The sequence below is a fragment of the Rhinopithecus roxellana genome, chromosome 4 (assembly GCF_007565055.1).
Source record: "Rhinopithecus roxellana isolate Shanxi Qingling chromosome 4, ASM756505v1, whole genome shotgun sequence".
NCBI classification, from domain to species: domain Eukaryota; kingdom Metazoa; phylum Chordata; class Mammalia; order Primates; family Cercopithecidae; genus Rhinopithecus; species Rhinopithecus roxellana.
This window is the reverse complement of record NC_044552.1, coordinates 64,217,605-64,232,892: the sequence shown is the minus strand read 5'-3', so window position 1 is coordinate 64,232,892 and position 15,288 is coordinate 64,217,605. Positions and strand designations below refer to the sequence as shown.

Sequence of the window (15,288 nt, the reverse complement as noted above, 5' to 3'; positions counted from 1 at the left end):
GGATTTCAGTTTTTTTCTGCATTTCTCATCATCCCATGAAGTCTCTGGATAACATAAGCCAAGTTTTCATATCCCTTGACGTGTATGATACTTACATGGTGCCAAGAACAAGATGCATACTCAATAAATATTCATCACTATAGGCAAAAGTGGGCACAGATGGAAAATAAAATTATTTGAAGGTAACGAACACTTGATTAAGAATTACTCAGCAAAATAACATTGAATCAGAATAAATGGGTTCTGGGCTTCACCCCATTGTGAATGAATAATATATTACTTTTAGGCAGTGTTTTCCTATACTTGTTTACGTTTGCTCCTCACAAAAACCTGCTGAGCTAGCCTAGGGTAAGGTCTTGGTAGGAAGACATCCCAGAGTCACAAGGCAACAAACACATGATAAAGGCAAGTTTTAAAATCAGATCTTCTGAATGTAAAAAGATATGTATGTATTTTAGAAGGGTCTCACTCTCACCTAGGCTGGAGTGCAGTGGCGCTATCATAGTTCCCTGCAGCCTCAAACTCCTGGGCTCACATGATCCTCTCACTATCTTAATCGCTTTGAGTCTCAGGTTTCCCATCTATAAAATGGGGATATCACCTAGTTCACTAGGTTGCTCTGTTGTTTAAGTGAAATAAATAAATATAAAGCATATTGAAATACTTAAAGAATTCAATAAATGTTTATTATTAGGAAACAAACATATGGTAATTTTTGAGCCAGAGTCTTGTTCTGTTGCCCAGGCTGGAGTGCAGTGGCACAATCTCGGTGCATCACAACCTCTGCCTTCTGGGTTCAAGGACGTCTCCTGGGTTCAAGTGATTCTCGTGGCTCAGCCTCCCGAGTAGCTGGAACTACAGTTGCACACCACCACGCTCAGCTAATTTGTGTATTTTTTCCAGAGACGGGGTTTCATCATGTTGGCCAGGCTGGTCTTGAACTCATGACATCAGGTGATCCGCCCACCTTGGCCTCCCAAAGTTCTGGGATTACAGGCATGAGCCACCACGCCCGGCAAAAAAAAAAAAAAAAAAAAAAAAAAAAAAATTAAACAAACAAAAAACCCAACAGGGTTTATGACTCCACATCCTGCCAACCATCAACCACATCATATTGTACCTCTCACCATATATTTTTACTTAAATTACCTAACATTTCTTAGCTTTGGTTTTCTTACTGAAAACAGGGGAGGCTGAACTTAACTATACATAACTCTTCTGCTTCTAAATGTGTCAGAGAGAGACTGAAATAAGCAAGGGAGAGTGGATGCCCTTCTTGCTTAAATATAAGATCCCAATTTTCATCAGAGATGAGCTTAAACTTCCAGTCCTGTGAATTTGCTACTCTTTTTGAAGCTAATAACAATTAAAAAATAGAGCTATCTTTAATTCAGCAAAAAATAATTATTTCTAAATCCTGAGAGATCAATGAGACTGCAAATCTAACAAATTCATTTTTAATGATGAAAACCCTAATTTCATCATAAGGAGGCAATGACAAGATTCCTTTATTTTGTATAAAACATTATAATTTATCGTTTTTAACAAAATGGACACCACAAGTTTTCCTTTCGGAATAAATGTTTTAATCACCCTTTGGATGTGATATCTTTTGATCAACAGGAGTTTTTGGCATCTCTAAACACTCTTACAAATTATTCAGGGCTCACTTTGGTTTTTAAAATTAACATTTGATTCATTTAAGTAATAAATGCAAAAGCCCAGTTTCCCCCTTACATTTAAGTTCATTTTACACATTTTAAAATTCAATTTATAAATAAGGTAATATTATAAAATTTACTTTTAAGGTGGCCTTTGATTATTGCTTAGTCCGATTTGCAAACTTCCTTAAATATTTTAAGCAACCTATGCATTTATTGTTTTCAAATTTTTAAAGTTCTTTAGTTTTCTACCTTACAAGGAAACCTTCCTAGGTATTTAAATAAGCATAATAAACCTAATAAGTAATCTTGTATTTATGCTGAATCCTTATAAATTACATAAAATTATCTTAAGCTTTTCAACCTAAGAGAAGTCTGGATCAATGGTGATGTTTCACATTTTAAATTTAGGGCCATTTGGCTAATCTATTGAATAATTAATATATTCAGAATTTCTTAAACATTACATTACTTAAAACTACCACAGTCACAGTTTATCCACAAACATAAACCTGAAATATTAGAACTAATTTTTTGCTTTTCAAAAAGCATTCCTCTACTAAATTCTAGCTCTTTTTAGGACTAATTCACTTCCAACAAAAAAACAATTTGGTCTACCCACTATCATACCAGAGATTTCAGTAAGGAGCTTAAGCTGAGGCATCTAAGACAATTTCTCTCTCAACCATGATGGGCAGGTGGAAGCTTCCATGGCCACGCCCTCCATGTGGAGCAGACTCACAGCCCCGGGCCACTGAGACCAAGCAACATGTTACATAAGTGTCAAGGCTAGGTTAATTTGGCAACTCATTCTAGATTGTTTTATTATTTGATTATATTAAAATAATTTATGTTTAATTTTTTTTTCTAAAATTCTTTTCATGTCTCCTAATTGAGACCTGGTTAGATTCCACATATCCCTCTTGTCTTATCCAGCTCTAAGTCACAGTTCTGGGGACATTTTAATGATGCCTCCAAGCACATACAGACATTGCCAGGAACCTGGCTGCTCACTAACAGATGCTCCAGTCCTTGGACACCCCACATTTGAAAAGGCAGCACTGTCTGTGAGAAAAACATAAATAATTTAAACAAAATAGGAAGAGCTAGAATGAGAACTAGTGTGAAAAGTTAAGACAAATCAAAGTATATTATTGGAATGTAGAAGTGATCTACAGTGAGACCAGAGTCTATCACATGCACACATAGAAAATGATTATATTTGTTCAGCATATCAGCATAAATAGGTAAGGTAGCTCTCAACTGAAGGAGGTCTTCCCAAGAGATCCAGCACATTCCCCAGGCCCTGCCTGGCTGCCCTGTGGGCTGAGAGAATCAATATGTCAACACATCTGATATCTATTCACTGTATGACAGCACAGATTATCTGGGCTAAGGATTCTTGTAATTTAAAAAATACTATTTAAGACAGAAGTGTGCTAAGGGAGCCTACAACTTGTATGGCCCCCATGGACTCATAGTAATTGATGAGATGTTTAAGATCTGAGGCCGGCTCCTTAGTGACACTGAACAAACATATTTCAGCATCAATCAATTGCATAACCATCACCTAAGTTTCAATGTCGTGAATATCCACCCACTAATGTGCACATATAATTACATATATTTTACATCTTAGAGTGCAGCAAAATTTATTTTTTTAAAGCTCCCTCATCTTTTAAAAACATTTATTCTCGTTAGGCATTCTGATTCACTTTTACTAACATGTAATAGGAAATGTAAGTTTCTTGTTTTATTTATTTGTTCAACAAAGGGAACACATCTAGTAAATGAAAAAGCTAGTACTTGAACCCAGGTTCTTAACTATAATCTTATCACATTAGTTGCTGCTGAGGCACACATTATTAACCATCATTAGTAGGTTAGTTTTCTGCAGAACTAAAGAGATATCCAAAGACAATAGCCAACACCACCATCAGAATTGGCCCCAGAAGAATAGGATCTTGGATATTTTATTTTTGCATAAATACAATTCAAGTTTCCACAACTCAAAAGAAAAGAGGGAACCTGGAGAAGTTTCAGTGTACAACCATAAAGTTTGATTTTTTTTTTAATCATATGAGGAAAGCTGAATAATACCAATTTACTTAGCTTAAGGGTGAGAAAAGCTCTCACGTACAAGAAAGCCCACGTCCCTGGCTTAATCTTTAATGATATATCCGTGTGATTTTTTTTTGACGGAGTTTTGCTCTGTTGCCCAGGCTGGAGTGCAGTGGTGTGATCTCGGCTCACTGCGATCTCCACTTCCTGGTTCAAGTGATTCTCCTGCCTCAGCCTCCCAAGTAGCTGGGACTACAGGCACACACCACCATAACTGGCTAATTTTTGTATTTTTAGTAGAGAGAGGGTTTCGCCACGTTGGCCAGGCTGGTCTCAAACTCCTGACCTCAGGTGATCTGCCTGCCTCGGCCTCCCAAAGTGCTGGGATTATAGGCGTTAGCCACCATGCCCGGTCATGATTTCTTCTTTTTTCTTTTTCTTTCTAATTTTTTTTTTCTTAGAAACAGGATCTCACTCTGATGCCCCGGCTAGAGTGCAGTGGTACACTCTCAGCTCACTGCAGCCTTGACCTCCAGGGCTCAAGTGATCCTCCCGCCTCAGCCTGCTGAGTAGCTGGGACCACAGGTGTGTGCCCCCACACCCAGCTAATTTTGCTTATTTTTTATAGTGACGAGAGCTCACTATGTTGCCCAGGCTGGTCTTGAACTCTTGGCCTCAAGTGATCTTTCCATCTCGGCCTCCCAAAGTGCTGAGATTACAGGTGTGAGCCACGGCACCTGGCCTATTGGTGTGGTTTCTTACTTCAAATGATAAGCTGGCCGGGCTCAGTGGCTCAAGCCTGTAATTCCAGTACTTTGGGAGGCCGAGACGGGCGGATCACGAGGTCAGGAGATCGAGACCATCCTGGCTAACACGGTGAAACCCCATCTCTACTAAAAATTCAAAAAATCAGCTGGGCATGATTGCAGGCACCTATAGTCCCAGCTACTCAGGAGGCTGAGGCAGGAGAATGGCGTGAACTCGGGAGGCGAAGCTTGCAGTAAGCGGAGATTGTGCCACTGAACTCCAACCTGGGTGACAGAGCGAGATTCTGCCTCAGAAAATAAATAAATAATAAATAAACAAATAAATAAATAAAATAAAAATGATAAGCCTTTCAAGAACAGTCTAGAAACTACCATAGAATTTTAGAGTTATAAGTACACCATCAATTAGATTGCATTATTAACCAGCCAATCATCAAACATGCCTCCAAAAAGAAAGTCCTTTATTAGGTTAAATATATGTATATTTATCATTTAAATCCTCAGTTCCAAACATACGTGCATGCAATCTCAAGGCAATAGAAAAAAAACTGAAGAAATTCTAACATGGAAATGTGGTGTCCTTAGCCAAAATAACAAATAGAGAGGATGGAAATGTTTATCCTTACAACAGAGCAAGATAAAATATACTTAAGCCAAAGCACGAGAAATGCAAGTCACGTTTAAGGAAGATTTCACTGACAGTTAAGTGAAATTATTGCTCACTGGAAAAAGAAATAGGAAAAGATACTTAATTTCCTCTGAAGGCCTTATGTAGTATTTTAAACTTATTAAATGTAATCATAGTAGGGTGTATTTGGGAAATAGAAATACTTTTAAATTACCTATACTCCTGTACTGCTGTATTTCTTTCTTTTTTTTTTTTTTGAGACGGAGTCTCGCTCTGTCGCCCAGGCTGGAGTGCAGTGGCGCGATCTCAGCTCACTGCAAGCTCCGCCTCCCGGGTTTACGCCATTCTCCTGCCTTAGCCTCCCGAGTAGCTGGGACTACAGTCGCCCGCCACCTCGCCCGGCTAGTTTTTTGTATTTTTTAGTAGAGACGGGGTTTCACCGTGTTAGCCAGGATGGTCTCGATCTTCTGACCTCGTGATCCGCCCTTCTCGGCCTCCCAAAGTGTTGGGATTACAGGCTTGAGCCACCGCGCCCGGCCAAGTACTGCTGTATTTCTAACAAAGCAACTGCCATCACTTCTGGTGTATCCTTGGCTAATCTTTCTGAATTATATTCATTGATTACATAGCTGTTGCTACAATACAACACACACCTTTGTATTTAACAATTTTTGTTTGTTTGACATTTTCCAAGCATTTTTTTATATTGCAGTTGATTTGATCTGATAATTGTTCTTTTTTTTGTTTTTTTTTTTGAAACAAGAGTCTTGCTCTGTCACACAGGCTAGAGTGTAGTGGCATGATCTTGGCTCATTGCAACCTCTGCCTCCTGGGTTCAAGCAATCCTCCTACCTCAGCCTCCTGAGTAGATTGGACTACAGTTGAGCACAACCACTCCCACCTAATTTTTGTACTTTTAGTAGAGACAGAGCTTCGTCATGTTGGCCACGCTGGTCCGAACTCGTGACCTCAAATGATCCACCTGCCTTGGCCTCCCAAAGTGCTGGGATTACAGCTGGTAATTGTCTTTGAAATTAAAATTCCATCGAGTATATACACTGTAGCTTCCTTAATCATTGCCATATTGTTGCTTCTCATTCCCTATCAGTATAAATTGTGCTGCAATGGACATGTTCATGCAAATGGCTTTTATTCCTGTTTGGACAAGTTTCTCAAGATGAAATCCCAGAAGTTGGATCAGATGCTAGGAACTTTTCTGTGGCTTCCTAAATTCTTTCCAGGAAGGTATCTTTTTCAGTTGCCGTCAGCAGTGCCTCAGAGCACCAGTTTTACTGAAGGTTCATTGGCATTGAATATCATGGCTTTTTTTTTTTTTTTTTTTTTTTTTTTTTTAGACAGAGTCTCGCTCTATCCACCAGGCTGGAGTGCAGTGGCTCCATCTCGGCTTACTGCAACCTCCGCCTCCAGGGTTCAAGTGATTCTCATGCCTCAGCCTCCCGAGTAGCTGGGATTGCAGGTGCCTGCCACTATGTCCGGCTAATTTTTTGTAGTTTTAGTAAAGAAAGGGTTTTGTCATGTTGGCCAGGCTGGTCTCAAACTCCTGACCTCAGGTGATCCACCTGCCTTGGCCTACAAAAGTGCTAGGATTACAAGCGTGGGCTACTGCGCCCAGCTGAATATCATAGCTTTTTTAAAATATGTTTGCCTTTTCAATAGGAAGTAATTGGTCCCTCACTCTAGGTTCTTGTTTTTGTTTGAGATAGGAACTTGCTCTGTCACCCAGGCTAGAGGGCAGTGGTGTGGTATCTGGAAGTCCCAAACTCCTGGGCTCAAGTGATCCTCCTGCCCTGGTCGCCTAAAGTGCTATAATTTACAGGTGTGAGTCACTTTGCACCCAGCCTCTTGGCTTTTACTTATAGCTACAGGACAACACAGTAATTAGCAATGTATCTAATTTACCACTTCATCAGTTCACTGAATGAGATGTTTACTTAAAGCAATCTTTAGGACAGGTGATGACTCCCATCTGGAATGATGTTCAACCATCTCATTATTTTGATGTACAAATAGAAAAGATGGTCTTTCTCAACTGTTGGCTTAGAAGTCACATTTTGTAGATTGATTTAAGCCTGTTTATGTTTTAAACTGTTTGAAACTGAAGAAGACAGAATTTGAAGGAGAAATATTCACAGGCAATAATATTTATTAATCGAAGGAATTTGACTCTAAATATGCGCAACTATATTCAAACCTCCAAACATAATTAGCAAGCTTTAAAACTTACGGAAAGTACCCCAGCCTTAAAAAAAAGTCAGCTGCAATAAGATAGTGAGCATCACTTTTTAAATTAAAATATAAAAATAAAGTATTTCTTTGTTAATTATTTCTGCCTGCAAACATATCAGCCCTGATCAATAAGTTCAATCCAACCCACAGTTATTTAACACCTATTTAATTCATGGTACTATATGCTCTGATCTACAAAGGTAGATGAGATTTCTTTTTTTTTTTTTTTTTTTTTTTTTTTTTTTTTTTTTTTTTTTGAGACGGAGTCTTGCTCTGTCGCCCAGGCTGGAGTGCAGTGGCCGGATCTCAGCTCACCGCAAGCTCCGCCTCCCGGGTTCACGCCATTCTCCTGCCTCAGCCTCCCGAGTAGCTGGGACTACAGGCGCCCGCCAGGTCGCCCGGCTAGTTTTTTGTATTTTTAGTAGAGACGGGGTTTCACCATGTTAGCCAAGATGGTCTTGATCTCCTGACCTCGTGATCCGCCCGTCTCGGCCTCCCAAAGTGCTGGGATTACAGGCTTGAGCCACCGCGCCCGGCCTAGGTAGATGAGATTTCAAAAAGTCCTGATCTTTTCCCTCAAGGCACACAGAACTTTATATCATAGATCAGTGAATCATTTTCAGTTGATAGTTCAGAAACTATGTCCAAGACTGTAAAATAACATGTTGCATCTGGAACACTATGAGACTTAGGGCAATTTACTTGAAGGCTTATTTGCCTCGGATCCTGTCCAAGAGAGCATCAAAGCTTTTTGGTTGTTGTTTCATTTTTTTAATCATGTGGTCTCATCTATGAACAGGTCCACAGCATAGTCCTGTAGAGTAGCCTAGGCTCATGTGTTTACAAATAAAAAATCAATACCCTCCTTAAAATATTGACTTGCTGTCTTCGCAGAGAGCACACTTTCAAATGACCCTGCCTCGTGTGTATTGATTTGAATAGTTTTTAAAATATCTATGTTTTTACTGGATATTGGAAAATACCTTGCTAGAACTAAAAAAACGTAATAGCCATTGCCAAGTTTTCTGAACAGAGTATATTAATAGCTAGTTGATATGACAAGTATTAGCTTAGCCATACACCCAGATTACACTTGGCTACAAGTCTGGGTTAGCCATGCATGTCAGTTACTGCCCATTATTGGAGCCGGGGCTTACACGATCTTTATAAAAGACTGGGCGTTGTCTCCATTTCCAACAAACATGTAGTCTCATGGAGGATGTAGTATAACATTCAGAGAGAATAACCGTCATAATGACAATGTGCTGAAGATGGAAGCGGATGGGAGCAATATTAATCAGGCGTGGGATGTAAACTAACATTTTTAAAGTGCCTACCCGGTACCAAGCACTGAGTTAGGCCCTTGACGTGTTTAGTCTGACATTTTTCTAAGGAGTGCATGGAAAAAGTTTTCTTTCAACTTTGACAATGTAGAAACTAAAGCTTAGAGAAATAAAACAATTATTGTCAAGCCCCCATAACCAATAACTTGCATTGTCAGGATTCAAATCCAGAACAGCCCAACTCCAGAGCTATGTTCTCTTTTTTATACCATCATGTGCAATAAAAGTATCTGAGAAGACAGAGGCCAAATGTGATCAGAGGGAAAAGCAATTGGTCAAGGGCACCATCTTAAATATTTGAAATTCTTTAAACCAATAAGCCAGTCTGCCTTTGAAGTTATTTGGGGTTCCACTATGCTGTTCTAAAGTTATTTGGGAGCACCAATCAATGAATAATGTTAACTTGAGGGAGGTGATAAAGAGCAAGGTCAGGAAGAAATCAGAATGCTTCCCCCACTCCCTTTATTTGAGACAGGGTTTTGCTCTGTTGTCCAGGCTGGAGTGCAGTGACACAATCATAGATCACTGTGGCCTCAAACTCTGGAGCTCAAGTGATCCTCCCAACTCAGCCTCCTGAGTATCTGGGACCACAGACACCACCTCTGGCTAATTTTTATATTGTTTTTTAATAGAATCTTGCCATGTTGCTCAGGCTGATCCTTTTAACTTAAAATGTTCCCTTTAATCAAAAATATAAATTACTGAAATGTAGATATATAGCACTGGCATTAATAAACATGTGAAGCTGGATGTGGTAGCTCATGCTGGTAATCCCAGCACTTGGGGAGGCCAAAGTGGGAGGATCACTTGAGCCTACGAATTCAAGACCAGCCTGGGCAACAGAGCAAGAAACCATCTCTATAAAAAATTTTAAAAATTAGCCAGGTGTGGTGGTGCACAGCTGTAGTCCCAGCTGCTTGGGAGGCTGAAGCAGGAGGGTTGCTTGAGCCTGGGAGGTCAAAGCTGCAGTGAGCTATAATCACACCACTGCACTGAGCTATAATCACACCACTGCACTACAGCCTGGGTGACAGAGCAAAACTGGTTTTTTGTTTTGTTTTGTTTTGTTTTAAAAGCATGTGAAAAAGAAGATTGGGCTCCACAGCTTCATTTACTTAAAACACTTGATTGACATACTATTTTAAATGGTTAATTTGCTTATTAGAGCTGTTGTTTCTAAAATATATCTTCTTCTTGCTTGATTCTCTCTGGCTTCTGTAGCTTTTGCCACTTAGACCCTCCATTTCTTTTTGTTGTTTATCATCAACTGCTGTCAGCTGTCAAATCATGCTGGCTGACAGCAAAATTACTGTGCATTTAGACACAAGTGACAAGACTCTGTCCTGGCCATGTTTTCAAAGGAATCCGGGTGGTTTTTAAAAATCTGTTTACGGGCCATTATTAGAAAGTGGTAACAATTGCTCTCCAGTGGAAGGTCAAGACAATTTGTCTGACAAAGTGATTTGTGAAGCTTCCATAGTGAATGAAGAATCTGTGGTCATCTAAAAATAAGCAGCAGAAGGTGGTCTTAGGCAGAATAAGTGACATCCGGAAAGCTTTAGTGAAGTATCAATTTTGCAGGACAGTGAATAAAAAAACAAACAAGAAAGATTAACAGCTTTCTGTTAGTTACACAAAAGGAAAATGCCCTGGTGCCAACCACCACTCCTCCTCACCACAGAAGGTGAATTTTAGGAGTCAGGTAGTGACTTTGGCTTAGTGTTTGTACGTCAGAGTGCTTGCCACGCAACTCAGCAAGTGACTTCATCTGTCTGAGAGCCCATTTCCCCATCTATAAGAGAAAAATCATCTATCAACCCTGCAAGGTAGGTGTGGGAATTAAAGGCAGTGAAAAATTAAGCAATAACTCATGATAGAAACTCAGCTCCTTCTGACTCACTCTTCTGCTCCTGAAGCATTTTTCAGCTACCCGTGAGGACGGCGGAAAGACACCATGCGTGTTTCCCCCACTGTTGTCTTGCATCCTTGCTGTGTTAATGTGGGGTTCATTTGTTTAAAACAGTTTTTTTAAAAAATTGGCCAGGTGCAGGGGCTCATGTCTGTAATCCCAGCACTTTGGGATGCCGAGGTGGAAGCACTGTCCACGGCCGGGAGTTTCAGACCATCCTGGGTAACACAGTGAGACCCCGGTCTCTACAAAAAAATTTTAAAAATTAATTTAAATATCTTTCCTTTCACCCTCTCTCCCTCCCTTCCATCTACATGCATTCAAGTACATGTGTATTTTAGGAAAATGTACATGTTTATTGTAGACAAAGCAGATAAGCCAAAAGAAGAATATAAAACTTCCTGTGATCCACATTACAGGTAGATGTACTCTGTGTGTGTGTTAAGGGAGGCTGTGTGCGTGCTTCTAAATCAGTAGTTCTCAGCCTTAGCTTACCTGGGGAGCTATTGAAGTAGACGTCTAGGACACCCACTCAGAGATTCTGACTTAATCAGGCTGAGATGGGGTTTGGTCATTGGATGTTTAGCCGAGGTGGGTGGATCACAAGGTCAGGTGATCCAGACCATCCTGGCTAACATGGCGAAACCCTGTCTCTACTAAAAATACAAAAAATTAGCCAGGCGTGGTGGCACGTGCCTGTAGTCCCAGCTACTCGGGAGGTTGAGGCAGGAGAATCGCTTGAACCCAGGAGGCGGAGGTTGCAGTGAGCTAAGATCGTGCCACTGCACTCCAGCCAATGACAGAGCATTCCTCAAGTGGTCCTTACTGTGCAACCAGTATCTACTATAGACTTCTTTCTATCCACATATCATATTTGCACAAAATAAGCTCATAGCCTGCCATTTTCCCTTAATATATTGTGAAGATCCTCTAAGGTAGATAAATGAACTTCCATAAAATAATTTTTAAAAGCAAAAGCTAGAAAGAATGAATTTATTCAAATAAAAGAAACTTAAAAGACATAGAACTAGAGATATTAGAAATCTACATGCAGTAAAAAGGTGAATATAAATTAGCTAATTCCATAAACATTTCAACTTAAGTATCTGCAAAGTAATATATACATCTTTTCTTTCACAGAGATACAATATACATGTTCATGTCATGTTGATTCTGGCAAAAATCAGAGAAATCAAAAATATTCTTGAGTTTCATAAACTCTGTGAAGCTAGTTTCAACAGCAACATTCTATATGAATATAAAACCCCAATATTTCATAGGTGTATTTTATCTTGTCAGAAGCATAATGGTTTTAATTTTTAATAGTTATTCAGCTAATAGCATATATTAGCTTATTAATAATATTGTAATCAATGCGTTAATATTTTTCTTACATAATATCTCAGTATAAATTGAGAACAAATATGAATGTTGATTATTTGCTATTAAAAATATTTTAAATATTTTTCAACATAAGAAAATAGCTATACACATTTAAATGTTTTCTTATAAAATAATAGTAAAACAAATTAATGGTGATTGCCATTTGCTGTTTCTAGTAATAAATGCTATCTTTATGGAAGTATAAATTATGTTCTTGTGCAATATGAGGGCATAGTATTCTGTTTTTGGTGGGTTTTTTTTTTTTTTTTTTTTGAGACAAGGTCTCACTCTGCTACCCAACTTGGTGTGCAGTGGCACAATCATGGGGCTCACTGCAGCCTCTACCTCCTGGGGTCAAGTGATCTTCCCACCTCAGCCTCCCAAGTAGCTGAGACTATAGGTGCATGCCACTACACCCAGCTAATATTACAGACAGGGTTTCACTATGTTTCCTAGGCTGGTCTTGAACTCCTGCTCTCAAATCATTCTCCCGCCTTGGTCTCCCAAACTACTGGGATTACAGGCATAAACTACCATGCTCGGCCAACACAAAGCATTCTTAAACAATGCTAGAAACTTCATTGGAGGAATTTTTCACAGTGCACTTTCACCTCATTGAGGTTGAAAATGTTCTTTCAGATGTTTTTCCACTTTGCTGTGAAGTAGATTGTTGTTTCATTGGTGGTTTCATTATGTGGCTTTAAAAAAAGGTTTTGATTCCCTCCACAGTTCGTAGTTCTCCGAATAGATATCTTTCTGTAACCTATGTATTTTGAGATATTTTGAATAATCAAACACTCTTTAATAGGCAAAGCCTTTCAATGAAACCACAATAAACATGCCTCTACATACTTAGCCATATTACTAGGACATTCTGAAACCAAAGTAAGATGGTCTTCCCATTTCCATATTTCATTTAATTGTTTTAAAATCTTATCATTTTCATCACGTTTGGTTTGGTCCTTTTAAAAGTAACAGTTTAAAGTAAGTTTAGACCAATTATTTTATATTCTCCATTTACTTTTGGGTAATGACTTTATAAGAGGCAACAACTCAACACAACAACAAAGTGAGATTTGTTATTTTTCTTTCTGAGAATTGATGAGCATGAGAAAACAAACCAACACAACACCAAGAGCGCTACAAAGTTCACTTACACGTCTCTTCCTCTAGAAGTTGAAGCCACATTCAAAGTTAAATTCCAGAACTTGTGTCATTGACTCATGGTTATGAAAAGCCTCAGAAAAATACTCACTATATTTTTATTATGGGCCCTCTGTGATGAATCATAACCACTTCAGTTAAACTTCAGTTTATGGAATAATTTCTCAGGCAGGAGCCTCCACAAATCATGTAATTTTTTTAGTTATCAGGTTACAGTCATAACTTCTAGAGACTTTTTTTCCTTCTAACAAGATTTTGGAGAAGAATGACAATTTTTTTTTTTTTGATCCTTGCATTAGGCCCAATCTCTTAAAGTATATTTCTGTATCTAGAATCTGGGTCTACAAATACAGTCATTCAAACATGACTGTCCAGTCAGCTGGGATTACTCTCATTTGGGCCTATACCAAATTATTTTTTGATGATGGAATATCATTCCACTATACCATAATTTATTTAACTCAATAACTTGGTATTGGGAATATAAGTTATTTCTGAATTCTGACTTATATAAATTATAATAACGCTAAATATATTCCCATATTCTAAAATAAATTCTCTTTGAAGTGAATTGGTAGGTTGTATTATGTACATATAATCATTTGATACATAAAGACACATCTTATTTTCATTTGTACTTCTTTAATTGTAAGTTTGAACATTTGTTTCCGTGTGTTCATTGGCCATCTATATAAATTGTCTGTTCATGGCCTTCACCCATTTTCCATTTGAGTTGCTCATCTTTTTCTTATTGTTTTTATAAGTATTTATTTTGGGCAATTAGGTACAGATGAGATACTGTAACAACATTTACCAAAATAGATTGGCTTAAAAAAAAAAAAAAAAGGAGTTATTTTTCTCTCGTGAAACAGTTTAGAGGTGAGCATTCAGAGTTAGTAGGATGTCTCTGATGCACATGACCTTTTAGGGACTCGAGTTTCTTTCATCTGTTTGCTCAGCTATCTCCTAGCTATCCTTGTCTACATGGCTAAGTTAAGAATAAGACTGCCTGTACTCCAGCTCTTAGAGAGAGAAGAAGCATGGAGAATGTGTGTGTGTGTGTGTGTGTGCGTGTGTGTGTGTGTTTATATAGTTCAAAACTTAAAACTATTAAGGCCAGGACCCATACATGGCAAATTTCACTTATATTCATCTAAGTGAGAACTTTGATATAGCCATATCATATCTACGTACAAGGGAGGATGAGATTATATTCTCTAGCTGCATAGCTATTTAACCAACTATGACTGTCTTCTATGGAACAGAGAGAGAATGGATTCAGGTAGACAACAGGTAGTCTCTACAACAATGGATTAATTTTCACTTGTAAGTCCCTAAGATTTGGCTAAATCCTCACTTTCTCTGGGAAGTATCTATAATTTCTCTTCGCTATCAGAGTATACTGAGTTACTCCTTTATCTATGCTGCCATTTTACCTTATACCTACATCTACAATAATAAAAATATAATGCTGTTATTTAATTATGTATTCTTCTTTCCAACTAGAATTATGAGCTTCTTGTGAGACCATGTTTTCCAATCTTATTCATTTCTCCCACTCACCTCCTAGCAAAGTGTCTAGCATATATTAAGTATTCATTAAGTGACTTTGAATGAATAAAAGGACTGCTTTTTATGTAAAGCACTTTGCATCTTGAGAGTGCTTTATATAAATATTATTTCACCTGACCTATATAAGAACCCAAAGAAGTAGCCACTATTATCCCTAAGAGATAATAAGTGAATTATCTAAAGTCAAATAGCTAGTATGATCTAATATCAAGATCAATTTTTCTGTCACTGCAATAAACACCATTTTTTTCTTTAAAAAAAAATATATATATATTTTTTAAGACAGAATCTGGCTCTGTCACCCAGGCTGGAAAGTAGTGGCACTATCTCGACTCACTGCAACCTCCACCTTCTGGGCTCAAGCAATCCTCCCACCTAAACCTCCTGAGTAGCTGAGACTATAGGCAGATACCACCATGCTGGGCTAATTTTTGTATTTTTTGTAGAGATTGGGTTTTGCCATATTGCCCAGGCAGGCAATCCACCTTCCTTGGCCTCCCAAAGTGCTGAGATGAGGCATGAGCCACTGTGCCTGGCTGCAATAACACCAATT

The 15,288-nt window shown here is 38.5% G+C and overlaps 1 protein-coding gene across 2 annotated transcripts in view; it reads left to right on the top strand.

Annotated features, from left to right (window-relative positions):
• The window catches only part of LOC104663792 (cytidine monophosphate-N-acetylneuraminic acid hydroxylase), a 366,736-nt gene that overhangs the window by 196,239 nt on the left and 155,209 nt on the right, over positions 1 to 15,288 (top strand). The window lies entirely within an intron of this gene.